At 39.8% G+C, this 13384-nt stretch overlaps 1 non-coding gene across 1 annotated transcript; it reads right to left on the bottom strand.

Moving 5' to 3' along the window:
* Positions 1–7451: 7451 nt before the first annotated feature.
* LOC141644901 (small nucleolar RNA R71) lies at positions 7452–7558 on the bottom strand. The gene has a single exon (XR_012544503.1). It is a non-coding gene; the product is annotated as a small nucleolar RNA R71 (small nucleolar RNA).
* Positions 7559–13384: the final 5826 nt, after the last annotated feature.

The following is a 13384-nucleotide window of genomic DNA, read 5'->3' on the forward strand; positions in this document are numbered from 1 at the left end:
GTTATTCTAATGTGTGTGTTACATACTTTAGTGATTATTATGCTATTTCTTTCACCTTTTGTCTTTTCTTCATATCATTCGTCTTAAAAACCATCGTGTTCTATTGTATTTATGATGAGCATAGGATGTAGAAGACATTGCATGGAGTGATGAATGTTTGAGAGAATTTCGTCTGAATTATATTAATTGTGTGTATTGGAAATACAATGACAGAGTGATGTGTATACACCTTCACAACTACTTCTTAGCTTGGACAATACCTTTTGGATACAAACCTGTACTGGATCATGAAGGGATTTATCGATCCTTAAAACGATTTTAATAGACAAATCTCCAGGACCATATGCATGTTAGAAATCAGAATTAAACTAAATAAAGAAGGCAATCGAATTACCTCGCAGCGGAATTAATCCGTGAGCAAAAAATATCCAACAAATAAGAAAAATAAGAATCGGATCAGAATAACCCAACTGCTACAAATAATCACGAGCACCCCAATTGTAGTGCCTCCACTAGTATCCACACGTATGAATAGGAGATGCGATTTGTATGCTAGTACACAAGGCAGAGTTTTTTATTTCTCGCAAAGGAATAGGATGGATCAACTGACTCCCATATATCTCTATATATAAGGGAATAATAACTCAGTTTCCTAATCACACCCTAACATTAATCGCAGCTGGGCCTAATCTAATTAGAGTCCTATTTCCATATTTCAGTCTGACTCTAAAAGGAAACACCGTATTCATCTTGTGTGTGACCCAATGGGCCCGTTTAATTCTACACGAGTCCTTAAACTCATTTAAGACTCGGTCCGTAAGCGGCTTCTAGCAAAACGTTACGATTAAATAGAATATAAACCGGGTTACCTTAATTGGACTCCGAACATAAATCCAACAGTCTCCCACTTGTACTGTGTCCAATTAAAACTATCTATTTGCTTCTATTGTTCCAATCAAGACTAAGGTAGGAAAAGTGTCAACCTTATATGTCCCATTCATTTTTCTCGAATCTTTGAGTTGAATTGTTAAAGCAGACGACTGACAATCACCTCGTCTGAGCGCGGCCACGCATTTTACAATTCACACTCTTTGAGAGGCCAGAAACAATAAATGCAGGAAAAGTTCTTGCATTTATATCGATAAGATATTTGTAGTAAATCCTAGGAGTTAGTAATAGTAGGTTAAGACTCGATATTTATGTTGTTAGATGATTTAAGACTTAGAAACTTATATATAAAAGTCATTAGTCATGTTGGATAAGTGTGCGTTTTGTGTTCAATATCTCGAGCTTAAGCATCGGTTAAAATCTTAACTACTAACTAAGTGTTGGAGGATTGAATTATTGTTACGGTTGAATAATAATACAAGTTGGTTGTGGCTAGATCACATAACAAAATATCATGTGCTTAGATTTGTCTTTATGTTATCTGTACCAAAAATCTCAAGAAGTGGCATTACAGTTCGGCTTGATGCAAAAAAGTTTTTGTACAAAGTTTGAGTTGAAGTTGTTCAATGGCAAGAACAATAATTTCTCATTATGGAAAAGCATGATCAATTATGTTCTCATAAACATGGGTTGTATGCGACTCTTGAAGACAAAAAGGAAGACGGGTTCATGACTCGACGGAGTTTCGACTAGGACATAGTCGGTTTGAATTTTGACTAACTTAACCCAATTGAATTTACATATTCACATTAACATGGTTTGAAAAATATTTTGTTTTTTTTTCTTTTCTTTTTGGACTTTTTTTCGTTTTTTGGACTTTTTTCGTTTTTTCTTTTTTGGACTTTTTTGCACGGGTTTTAAAGTGGGTATTAGGCCCGAAGTTTGACTCGATATTTGGACAGAGTTTTGACTCATTTTGCGCTAATATTGGCCTAAGTTTCAAAATGTTTACATTTTAAAGAAGGATTTTGATTTTACAAAAATTGTCATGGTTTTGTTTAGAAATGGTGATCACATATGGTACAAACATTATACAAGCATTATAACGGGATGCTGAGTGCATTTAAAAGGGTTTTGGTTTAAAGGGTGGGTTGCCATACCGAACAATCAAACCCGAAGTCTGTGGAGAGGCTCGTACCAAACAAGAGTAAGGCCGATTCCTAGTCCATTTCCTCAAGTAGTGAAAGTCCTTGATACAAACAAAAGTAAGTACCATGGTATGGATGACGCCAATCGCTATCCATCCTTGGGCCCAAATAAGAATTAGGACCATTTAGACGGGACGATTGGTCGAATGGGTTGGGTTGGGCCTAGGAAGGCCGAATAAAACGATCTAGGAAGAGCGAGTTATGAAAACCGACAATTGTCTTGTACAAACTATTCCCTAACCTTGTTCAAGTTTCACCCTTTTGGCTACACGTAAGTGTATTATCCCCAGCGGAGTCGCCAAACTGTGGACATGGGCCACGGGGGCGCTTGGGAACAAGCGTTTGCATTTGTGGAGTCGCCACCAATTTATTGTGGAAAATTGGAAACCGTTCGAATACCTCGTGCCATGTCAAGACACAAAGTAGTGACATGAACACTAAGCACTCGTTACCCTTAGCATTCTATGTCTAGAATGACTCTCGTGGATGCCAATGAACACGGATGTTCACAGAGATCTGGAGTAAGGGGTGAGGGTACGTATTAGGAAGCTCTTTTGATCGAACACCTAATCCCGCCCGCCTCGATAGCGGCCTCTACTAATGATTAGGGAAAATCGCCTATACTCGATATGTTGTCGGTTATATGCATGCAATGCAACATCCATTAGATTAAACCTAGCATGTGAGAATTAACTAAGTCGGTAAACACGTAATTTAACATACAATTAGGTCAAAGTATGAATTTAGATTGATTACATGTGAAAGCATACAAGCAATACAACAATAGAAAATTACAATAATTACAACGGATTTATGATTTATGTCGAAAATACCTTTAAAACGGATAATTTGAGAAAGAAGAATAAATGAAATTAACGAACAAGAATTAAGGTCATAATACGGTTAATAATTAATTAAATACGTAACTAATTAAACTAGGTCAAGGCAGAGCGGAAGTTCAGAGATAGAACTCAACCAGGAACAGGCGCAACAGAGCTGCGTCCCTTGGAAGAGGCGCAACAGTTGCTGCGTCCGTTCCTTGGCTGAGTTCTGGCTGTGAAGCCGGAATTGCAAGTTGTTAATATTCGTTGGTGAATTTAATGTTCGATTAATAATATTTGACTCGGATGAAAGTGATTAGCAGGTTATTTACATGTGAATGAGGTCATAAAAACGATAAAACACGGATGCAAACTAATTAGAACGAATTATATACAAGATTAATAAGAGATTAATTAATTAAACAAACTAATTAAATTAATTAGGTTAAAGACGAATTAATGATGGTGACGATAAACAACAGATGCAAATATATCAATGGTGAATTCCAGAGACTCAATATGGATGAATCGAACCTCTAAAAACCCGAATTGATTTAAATGACGAAAACCCACAAATATTGGTTATAAGGGATTTAAGTCGGGATTTTGAAAGATGAATTAATTACTAATGATGATGAATAATATATTACATGTTAGAATTATTATGCTTAAATTATCGTGTTAAAAGAAATAATGAACAATTGATAACAAAGTGAAAACAATAAGACGAACAAAAGACGAAGGAAGAAGAAAGGAAGCAGGAACTGCGACAGCCTCACGAAGAGGCGCAGCAGGTACTGCGTCGTCCCTTCGAAGAGGCGCAGCAGTTGCTGCGTCCTTTCTCGACGGTTGTCTCCTGTAAATCCGTAAAAAGGGTTTTAAACATGGTTTTACAAATCGGTTTTAAGCATATTTTCGACATAAATCTTACAATATGATTACAATAAATAAAGAACAATAAATAAATATGGATTTACACCCTCAGACTTATATGTTAGCGTCGCGAGATTTAACTAAATCGGTTTTTAGTGGTAACTCGACTCGATCTATAATGCAAATATGAAAGTGCCCTTGAAAAAGGTTTTAAAAGCAAATTGAATTTATTAATTGATTATGGTGTAGTGGAGTTGGTCAAATTGGTCGGTCATGCAAAACGAGGCTGGTACTCGGAAGGATCCGAGCTTACGTGGTCGAAAGTTCAAGCACGTAGGCGCCAATAAGCAAGAGCGTGGTCTTAGAATGCAAAGGGAGAAGAGAAGGGCGGACACTCGCGTCAGAAATATGAGAGACCGAAGGTCTCTATTTATACTAATCACACGACGGAATTATGGTAAGACTAGGATACAGAGGGAAAGATCCGGAAATAACCGACTTAGGTTAAACACGGAAACTTGGACAAAAAGAAAACCTTGAGGAAAAGGCGCAGGAGATGCTGCGTTCCTTGGAAGAGGCGCAACACTTGCTGCGTCCTTTCCTCAGCGGGTTCCTCCTACGCAAGAAAGCGCGTTTGATAGCCTATCGTATTTTAGGCATAACTTTCTCTACAAGACTCGGAATAAAGTGATTTAGGTGGCGTTGGAAAGCTAAGAAAGAGATATAGACTTTATGTGAAATAGGTCTGACCCAAAAAAGTTGTTATCACCTCGTAAAACGGGCCTAAAGGCCGGGTTATCATTTTAACTAAATGAAATGCACATTTTGTAATGTAAACTTTAAGTTTAGCATAAAGAAGTGACATGAGACTCGAAAAGAGATATAATCTCAACATTTATGACATCCTAACCTTAGGTAGACAAGCACATTGCTTTGACTTGGGATTTGACGGTTTTAGGAAATGAAGACGGTTTTTGACCCGGACTCCAAATTTACTCTAATTACTGCCAAAACGACCGTAATGACACCTAGATGACGACCATGAGGTAGACACAAGTGTATGAGTTACATTTTATTAACCGATTTATGAAACGTCATAAAATCGCGACATATGCTAAACATGCGGCCCAATCATCACTTGGTGTTTGGCGGGAGGTGCAGAAACGAGGTGTCTACACAAGGGCGTGAAGCCACTTCCGCAAGTGACTCCACTCAGCCAGGGACGCACCCCGAAGACCACAGACAGATACAACAACAATCAACGATATTAATAACCAACTGTCACAAACACCAGCAGTATGATAAGTCAACAATAACAATACAACCACCACACACAACATGTAATTAATACCGAGTAGGGAAACCCTACCTGGAATGCAATCACAGAATCAGACGATCTAGCAGCTGTCTCAAAACCTCTCTTCTACGAACCCTCCTCCTATACATACATTCATACAATTACTACCTTAACCATACAATCATAAAACCCCCCAAATCTACCCAATTAGGGTTTTAAAGGAACTCAACGAAATCCAACATAAAAGGTATAAGGAACTTACCCCCGACACAAGGATCACAACGGCGTAAAGAACATGATGATCCGACTCTCCTAGCCTTGTGGATTTGCTAATGATGCGATGAATCAACTTACGTAACTTCTTTCTCTCAATTTAGGTTTTTAGAATGATAAAAAGGTTTAAGAAAAGTGATGGAACTCATTATATATTAATCTCGCATCATTAAAAAAACCCGTCAAAATCAGCCCGTAAACTCACTTACTCGATCGAGTAAGGCACTTACTCGATCGAGTGCCCACTACTCGATCGAGTACCCAACTTACTCGATCGAGTACCCTACAGGCAGACTACTGTTTTGAGTCAAAAACTACTTACTCGACAGAGTAAGCCCCACTCGATAGAGTACCCAAAGACTCATAAAACCGTAGTATTACACAAAGCACTAATCTTTCCTTAATCAATATTAATTATTATTAATCATTTAGTAAAATTAGTTTAGTAGTAGTATTAATCAATTGTTTACATTTGGTTATTGGGTTGTATTGGGAGATATTGAAGGATTCTCTTCATTTATTCAATCAAAGAAACCATCTTTACTCATTGTTGGTACATTTCTCCTCTTGTTTACTTGTTTAATCAATTGTTTACATTTCAAGTTATCTTTTATAATTGTTTGAATTTATATCATGTCATCTCTTTTGATTACTTATTTTTATACCTTTGTTTGTATGAACAATTTGAACATGAGTGAGTAGAAATCCTTCTAGGGTTTAGGGGGAGACTAAATGGAATTTATGGGCATGATTGTATGATCACTTGGGTATTTGGTGAATTGTTTATCTTTCTTATTCATGCACACAAGGTGTTTGATGAATTGTGTGAGTGAAAGCTTATGCCTTTTCTTCATTATTGCTTAATTCCCCCATTGAATGAAAGTTTGTGGTGGTCTTGTTGTATGTTTAAGAGAAGTGTGATGTTTAATGAAAGTTAGTGGTCACCTTTAGGATAATCAAGACATTGATTTTACATCCTAGGATAAACTCTTACCATAGACCCCTTAAATCATCATGTTTGCCCTTAAACCATTTAGATGAACCCGAAAGACCTAGCCTTTAATCAATCGTATACATTTCCTCTCAATTGTTCGTTTTAGTTACATCTAGTAGTTCATATCAACTCCTTTCCTTTCATTTTTGACTAGACTAGATTCCTAATTAAGCTAAGTAGAAACCCCTCCATCCTCGTGGTTCGACCCCGATTTATACCACTAAATTGGGTTAAAATTATTGTTGGTGATAAGAGACTTGACCCTACCTACATCTTACTCATCAAATGGCGTCGTTGCCGGGGATGGCGTTAGGTTATATTTAGTTCATTAAGAGTCTTTGCTTTAGTTATATCTCACTTGTTAGTTTGTTTTAGTAGTTGTGTGCTTCATTGTAGAGTGTGTGATTTCTTGCCCTCCCCTAGTGTGTAAAGACACTAGGAGACTAACGGTTTGTCGAGTGCATGCCTAGAAGGAACCATCAAGCTCTACTCTTCAACTCCGACCCCGAAAGGCTTTTTAGGACCTTGAGGACAAGGACCCTTGATAGAGTTCGGAACATTTCTCAAGCAAACATAGACCAACCAAACCCACACACCCTACCAATCATTGACACCACAACCCCACTTCAACCAAACAACACAATTGAGATCCCTATAGAAAATCCCTTTCACAACTTTCCACTTCCAAGTCAACCTCAATCACCACCCCCTAAAATACCAATTCCACAACTACAAATGGCTCTACGAGATCACAACCGGCCTAACCATAATGATTCATGTAACCCTATTAATTTTGGCACTTTGGCTCCCAACAACTTTGAGATGCATCCCGCCCAATCGGGTTGATCGAGAAGGATTTGTTCGGGGGGCATATTGAAGAAGATGCTCATGCTCACCTACGAAAGTTCAAGAGGAAGGTCTCAATGATGAAGAAGAACGGGGTATCCGAGGACACTCTAAGGATGATGTTGTTCCCATTCTCTTTGATGGGTAAGGCGGACCGGTGGTTGAATATTCACCCTCCGGATACATTCACAACATGGGACGCTTTAGCTAAGGCGTTCATGGCCAAGTACTATCCGTCATCCAAGACCGCCATGCTTCGTAATGAAATTCATACTTTCCAACAAGAAGATGGGGAATCCTTGGGTGAAGCTTGGGATCGATATCAAGACCTTATTGCAAGTTGTCCCCACCATGGGATCCCGGAGTGGTACATCACCCAAACCTTCTTTCAAACATTGTTGCCTAGGACTAAAGAGATGGTAAATGCCTCCGCGGGGGGAGGATTTGATCATTTAGGTGATGAAGAAGGCACGACACTAATCAAGAAGATGGTAGACTCGGAAGCAAATTATGGCTCAAGAGGAAACATGCTTAGGAGAAATGACAAATTCCCTAAGGAGAACTCTTCTAATGCAAATGCCGAGACAAATGCCAAGCTTGATTTTCTCACCAAGCAACTCGAGAAATTGCAAAGGAACCAAGTTCACCAAGCCACCACCTCACATGGTCCACCCATGGAAGAGGTAGCTCAAGTTTTACCTTGCGAGCTTTGTGGAGGGAACGGTAACACTTTTGACATGTGTGCCAACAACTATAATGGTGGGTATGAGGAGAATGTCCAAGATGTTAATGCTTTCCAAAGCTATAACAACAATACAAGACCACCAAGACCACCCTACAACAATCCCAATGTCTACAACCCAAACACTAACTTCTACCATCCGGGTTTAAAGAACCATCCCAACTTTAGCTACAAGAGTACCAATGTTCAAAACGCACAACATCTTCAACCACAAGCCCCAAATAATCCACCCGGATTTTCTCAACCAAGGGGAGGATACTCCAACCAAAGAAATAACCCCGGAAATCAAAATCAATGGCCAAACAACAATCAAAACCAAAACTACGGCAACCAACCTCAAGGTTACCAAGATTTTGGAGGAAATCAAAAAAACCAAGGGTTCTATCAAGGGAATCAAGCTAATCAAGGATTTGGGCAAGGGTATGCTCAAGGGTTTCAAGATCAAGAGCAAGGGCAAGGGCCAAATTTCAACAACAATGGTCCTAGAGGAAATTTTCAAGGGGGACAAAACAACAACCAAGGTCCCAACACTCGGTATGACTATGGGTTCCCTTACCCATAGCCAACCAACCTTATCAAGAACCCCAAAGTGAACCCTCTCAAAATGAACTTTTGAAGATGATAAAGAACATGCAAATGCAACATAGTCAAGAAATGGCTAATCTAGCAAAGGCAAACCAACAAGAACAAGCAAACTTAAGGGCTACCTTCCTTAAAGATATGAGGGAAATGGAATCAAGGATGGCCTCTCATGCTATGGCTAACCCTCAAAGGCCGCCCGGTGGTCTATTAGCCCAAGGACAAAGTTCTAAGGACGCCTCAAATAGCCACCATGCTCATGCGGTAGTTTGAGGAGCGGTGTAGAGCTTGAGGACCCCTACAAATATCTTGAGGTAGAATTTGATGGCCGGGGATCCCAAACGGGATAGGATGGAAATGAGTGGTGAAAAGGATAACCCGTCCTTAACACCGTCGGCTAGAGTGAGTGAAGCCAAGAAGGGTAAGAAAGCTTGTGAAGAGTCTTCAAGTGGGGGAATTCAAGTGGAAAAAGATGTTGATGGATATGTGGAAGACCTTCCTTATGAGGAAGAAGCTATTGAAGAAGTGCCTTTGCAACACACAAAAAAGGTAACAAAGAACTTGGTTCCTCCAAAGGTATCTTCCAATTCTCAACTTGTGTCTAATATTCCTTATCCCTCAAGAGCCATTAAGAGTAGGTAAAACTTTAAGTATGCCAAGTTTTGTGATATGCTTGAGAAACTTGAAGTCACCCTACCCTTTACGGAAGTGATTATGAACATGCCAACCTACTCAAAATTTTTAAAAGACATCTTGACCAAGAAAAAGGTCTTGGGTGACTAAGAGATAGTGGCTATGGAAGAGTCATGTAGTGCTCATATCCTTAACAAAATGCCCACTAAACTTGGTGACCCGGGAAGCTTTTCAATCCCATGTGTAGTTGGTGGTGTTCCTATATCAAGAGCTCTTTGTGACTTGGGAGCAAGTGTGAGTGTCATTCCTTTAAAAGTTTCAAAGAAAATTGGCATTCAAAATATTGCTCCTATTACCATGACTCTTCAATTGGCGTATAGGTCTATCAAGCGTCCTTTGGGGGTGCTTGAAGACGTACCCGTCAAAGTTGGAAAGCTTTTAATCCCCGCCGATTTAGTTGTCCTTGATATCCCGGAGGATAACCATACCTCCATCATCCTAGGTAGGCCATTTTTGGCTACCGGATGAGTGCTTATTGATGTCAAGAATGGGCGGCTAACCTTCCAAATTGAGGGCAACAATGTCGAATTTAACCTCCCACATTTGATGAAAGGACCAAGAGTTGAAAGGTTAAGCACTATTGAGGTGATTGATGAGGTAGTGCATGAAGTAGCCCGAAAAGAGGCGGAAATGGAAGAGGTTTTTCAAATCTCCTTGCATGATGAAGCTATGAAAGAAGATCATGATGTGGATGAATAACTTTTGAAGAAAGTGGAGGGCTTTCTCCCTCCAAAGGTACAACTCAAACCTTTACCTCCCTCACTCAAGTATGCTTTCCTTGGTGAGGGGGAGACTCACCCCGTGATCATAAATGCTAATCTAAGTGAGTCGCAAGAAATGAAACTTTTGCAAACCTTGAGAACTCATAGAAGCTCACTTGGGTATAGCATTGATGACATCAAGGGGTTAAGCCCGAGTTTGTGCATGCATAGAATTGTCTTAGAAGAGGGGAGTCAACCCAAGGTAGATGGTCTTAGGAGGATAAACCCTAAAATGGCCGAGGTAGTTAAAAATGAAGTTTTGAAATTATTTGAGGCCGGGATTATCTATCAAATAACGGATAGCAAATGGGTAAGTCCGGTTCACGTGGTACCCAAGAAGGGAGGGGTGACCATGGTTGAGCAAGAAGATGGGATCACCCTACCTACTAGGCCGGTGACAGGATGACGAATGTGTATCGACTATAGGAAACTTAATGCCTCCACCCTTAAAGACCATTTCCCAATCCCCTTTATAGACCAAATGCTCGAGAGACTTGCGGGGCATGCATATTATTGCTTTCTAGATGGTTACTCCGGGTTCTTCCAGATCCCCATTCACCCGGAGGACCAAGTGTAGACACCTCGTTTCTGCACCTCCCGCAAACCACCCGGTGATGATTGGGCCGCATGTTTGATACGCGGAACGATTTGTGACAGTTCGTAAGATTATCATCAAGTGATTTCTCAAATATTAATGTCTACCTCTTAGTTGTCATCTACGTCCCGATACGGTCGTTTTGGCAGTAATTAGAGTACATTCGGAGTCCGGGTCAAAAACCGTCTCCATTTTCTGATAACTGTTAAATCCCGAGTCGGAATGTTCTGGAATGTTCCGGATATTTCTATTCCATATTTCACAAATTTTATCTTTTGGCAAATAAATATCCCGTAATATTCATATAAGATATTAAGGAAAACAAGATTATTTCCGTCCTACCATAACTCAAACGCGGAAATCTTTCTTCAGCAGGAGGAAACCTCCTGGGAATAGACGCAGCAGGTGCTGCGCCTCTTCCAAGAGACGCAGTGGCTGCTGCGCCTCTTCCCAGGCCCTTTTCTGCATGTTTCTCGTATCTTTTTCATATCTTTCCGAGATTCACTTCCAAAGAGTCGCCGAAACCCTATTCCGTCACGTGATTAGTATAAATAGGAGCCTTCGCTCCTCATATTTCTCACGCGAGTGTCCGCCCTTCTCTTCTCCCTTTGCATTCTAGACTTTGTTCTTACTTTTTGGCGCCTACGTGCTTGAACATTCGACCACGTAAGCTCGGATCCTTCCGGGTACCAGCCTCTCCGTTGCATGACCGACCAATTTGACCAACTACACCAATAATCAACTTAATCAATCAACTTAATCGTTTTCCTCTTACGAGGGCACTCTCTTTGCATTCGCGTCGAGCATCACTAATCGATATCTTAGTTCTTCTCGTTTCGTCAACATGTAAGTCTGAGGGTGTATAATCCTTATTTATTTATTGTATTTTAATTATCGAATCACTCATGTAAGGTTTATGTCGAAAATACCTCATTAAAACCGATTTCTAAAACCGTCTTTAAAACCTCTTTTTACGGAATTTCAGAAGACTGACAGTCGAGAAAAGACGCAGCAACTGCTGCGCCTCTTCAAAGGAGCGCAGTTCATGCTGCGCCTCTTCGTGAGGCTGCCGCAGTTCCTGCTTCTTTTCTTCTTCCTTCGTCCTCTGTAATTCGTCTTTGATTATTCGTTTTCACTTGTTTTCTTTAATTCTTCGGTACAATAGTTTAATAATCATATGTATATTATTAATCATTCATCCATATGTTTTAATCGTCATAAATCCGACTTAAATCCCAAATAATTCATATTTGCGGGTTTTCGCCATTAAATTCAATTCCGGGTTGTAGAGATTCAATTCGCTCATATTGGGTTTCTGGGATTCGTCTTTGATATAGCTTTCATCTGTTTGTCACATATTCATCATATATCATCATGTTTAGACTAGTTAATTGATTTCAATAGAAGACTCGTTAATATTTTTCACTTCTGTAATTAATTCATCTTAATTCCGTCTCACTCATGTTTTCATTGTTTTTATGACCCTTTCATATGTTAAATAACCTATTAATCACTTTCATCCGAGTACATAATTTAATCAATCCTTAAAATCACCAAATTGTATTAACGACTTGCAATTACGGCTTCACAGCCAGACCTGAGCCAAGGAACAGACGCAACGTCTGCTGCGCCTATTCCAAAAGACGCAGCTCTGCTGCGCCTGTTCCTGGCTGATTTCTGTCCCTGAACTCCGTTTCTGCCTTGACTTAGTTATTTAGCCTTCGTTTAATCAACTATTATCCGTAATATCACGCTAATTCCTGTTCGTTAATTTATTTATTCTTTTATTTCTTTATTCCTTTTTCTCAAATTATCCGTTTTAAAGGTATTTTCGACATAAATCGCCTATTCCAATGTAATTATTGTAATTTTCATTATTGTAATTTTCTTTTATTGTATTTATCCTATTGCTTGTATGTTTTCACATGTAATTGAGCATTAAATCCTACTTCGACCTAATTGTATGATTAAACTAATTGTTCACCGACTTAGCTAATCTCACATGCTAGGATTAAAACTTGGATGTTGCATTGCATGCATATAACCGACGATATATCGAGTATAAATAACTTCCCTAATCATTAGTAGAGGCCGCTATCGAGGCGGGCGGGATTAGGTGTTCGATCAAAAGAGCTTCCTAATACGTACCCTCACCCCTTACTCCAGATCTCCGTGAGCACCCGTGTTCATTGGCATCCACGAGAGTCATTCTAGACATAGAATGCTAAGGGTAACGATTGCTTAGTGTTCATGTCTATACTTTATGTCTTGACATGACATGAGGTATTCGAACGGTTCCAATTTCCCATAAAAATTGGTGGCGACTCCATACAAAAATGCAAACGCTTGTTTCGTTTCTCACCAAGCGCCCCCGTGGGCGGCCCGCTGTCCACAGTTTGGCGACTCTGCTGGGGATAATACACTTACGTGTAGCTAAGGGTGAAACTCGAACAAGGTTAGGGAATAGTTTGTACAAGACAATTGTCGGTTTTCATAACTCGGTTTTCCTAGACCGTTTAATTCGGCCTTCCTAGGCCCAACCCAACCCATTCGACCAATCGTCCCGTCTAAACGGTCCTAATTCTTATTTGGGCCTAAGGATGGATAGCGATTGACGTCATCCATACCATGATCCTTACTCTTGTTTGTATCAAGGGGCTTCACTACTTGAGGAAATGGACTAGGAATCGGCCTTACTCTTGTTTGGCACGAGCCTCTCCACAGACTTCGGGTTTGATGGTTCGGTATGGCAACCCACCCTTTAAACCAAAACCCTTCTAAATGCACTCAGCATCCCGTTATAATGCTTGTATA

Source organism: Silene latifolia, chromosome 2 (genome assembly GCF_048544455.1).
Source record: "Silene latifolia isolate original U9 population chromosome 2, ASM4854445v1, whole genome shotgun sequence".
NCBI classification, from domain to species: domain Eukaryota; kingdom Viridiplantae; phylum Streptophyta; class Magnoliopsida; order Caryophyllales; family Caryophyllaceae; genus Silene; species Silene latifolia.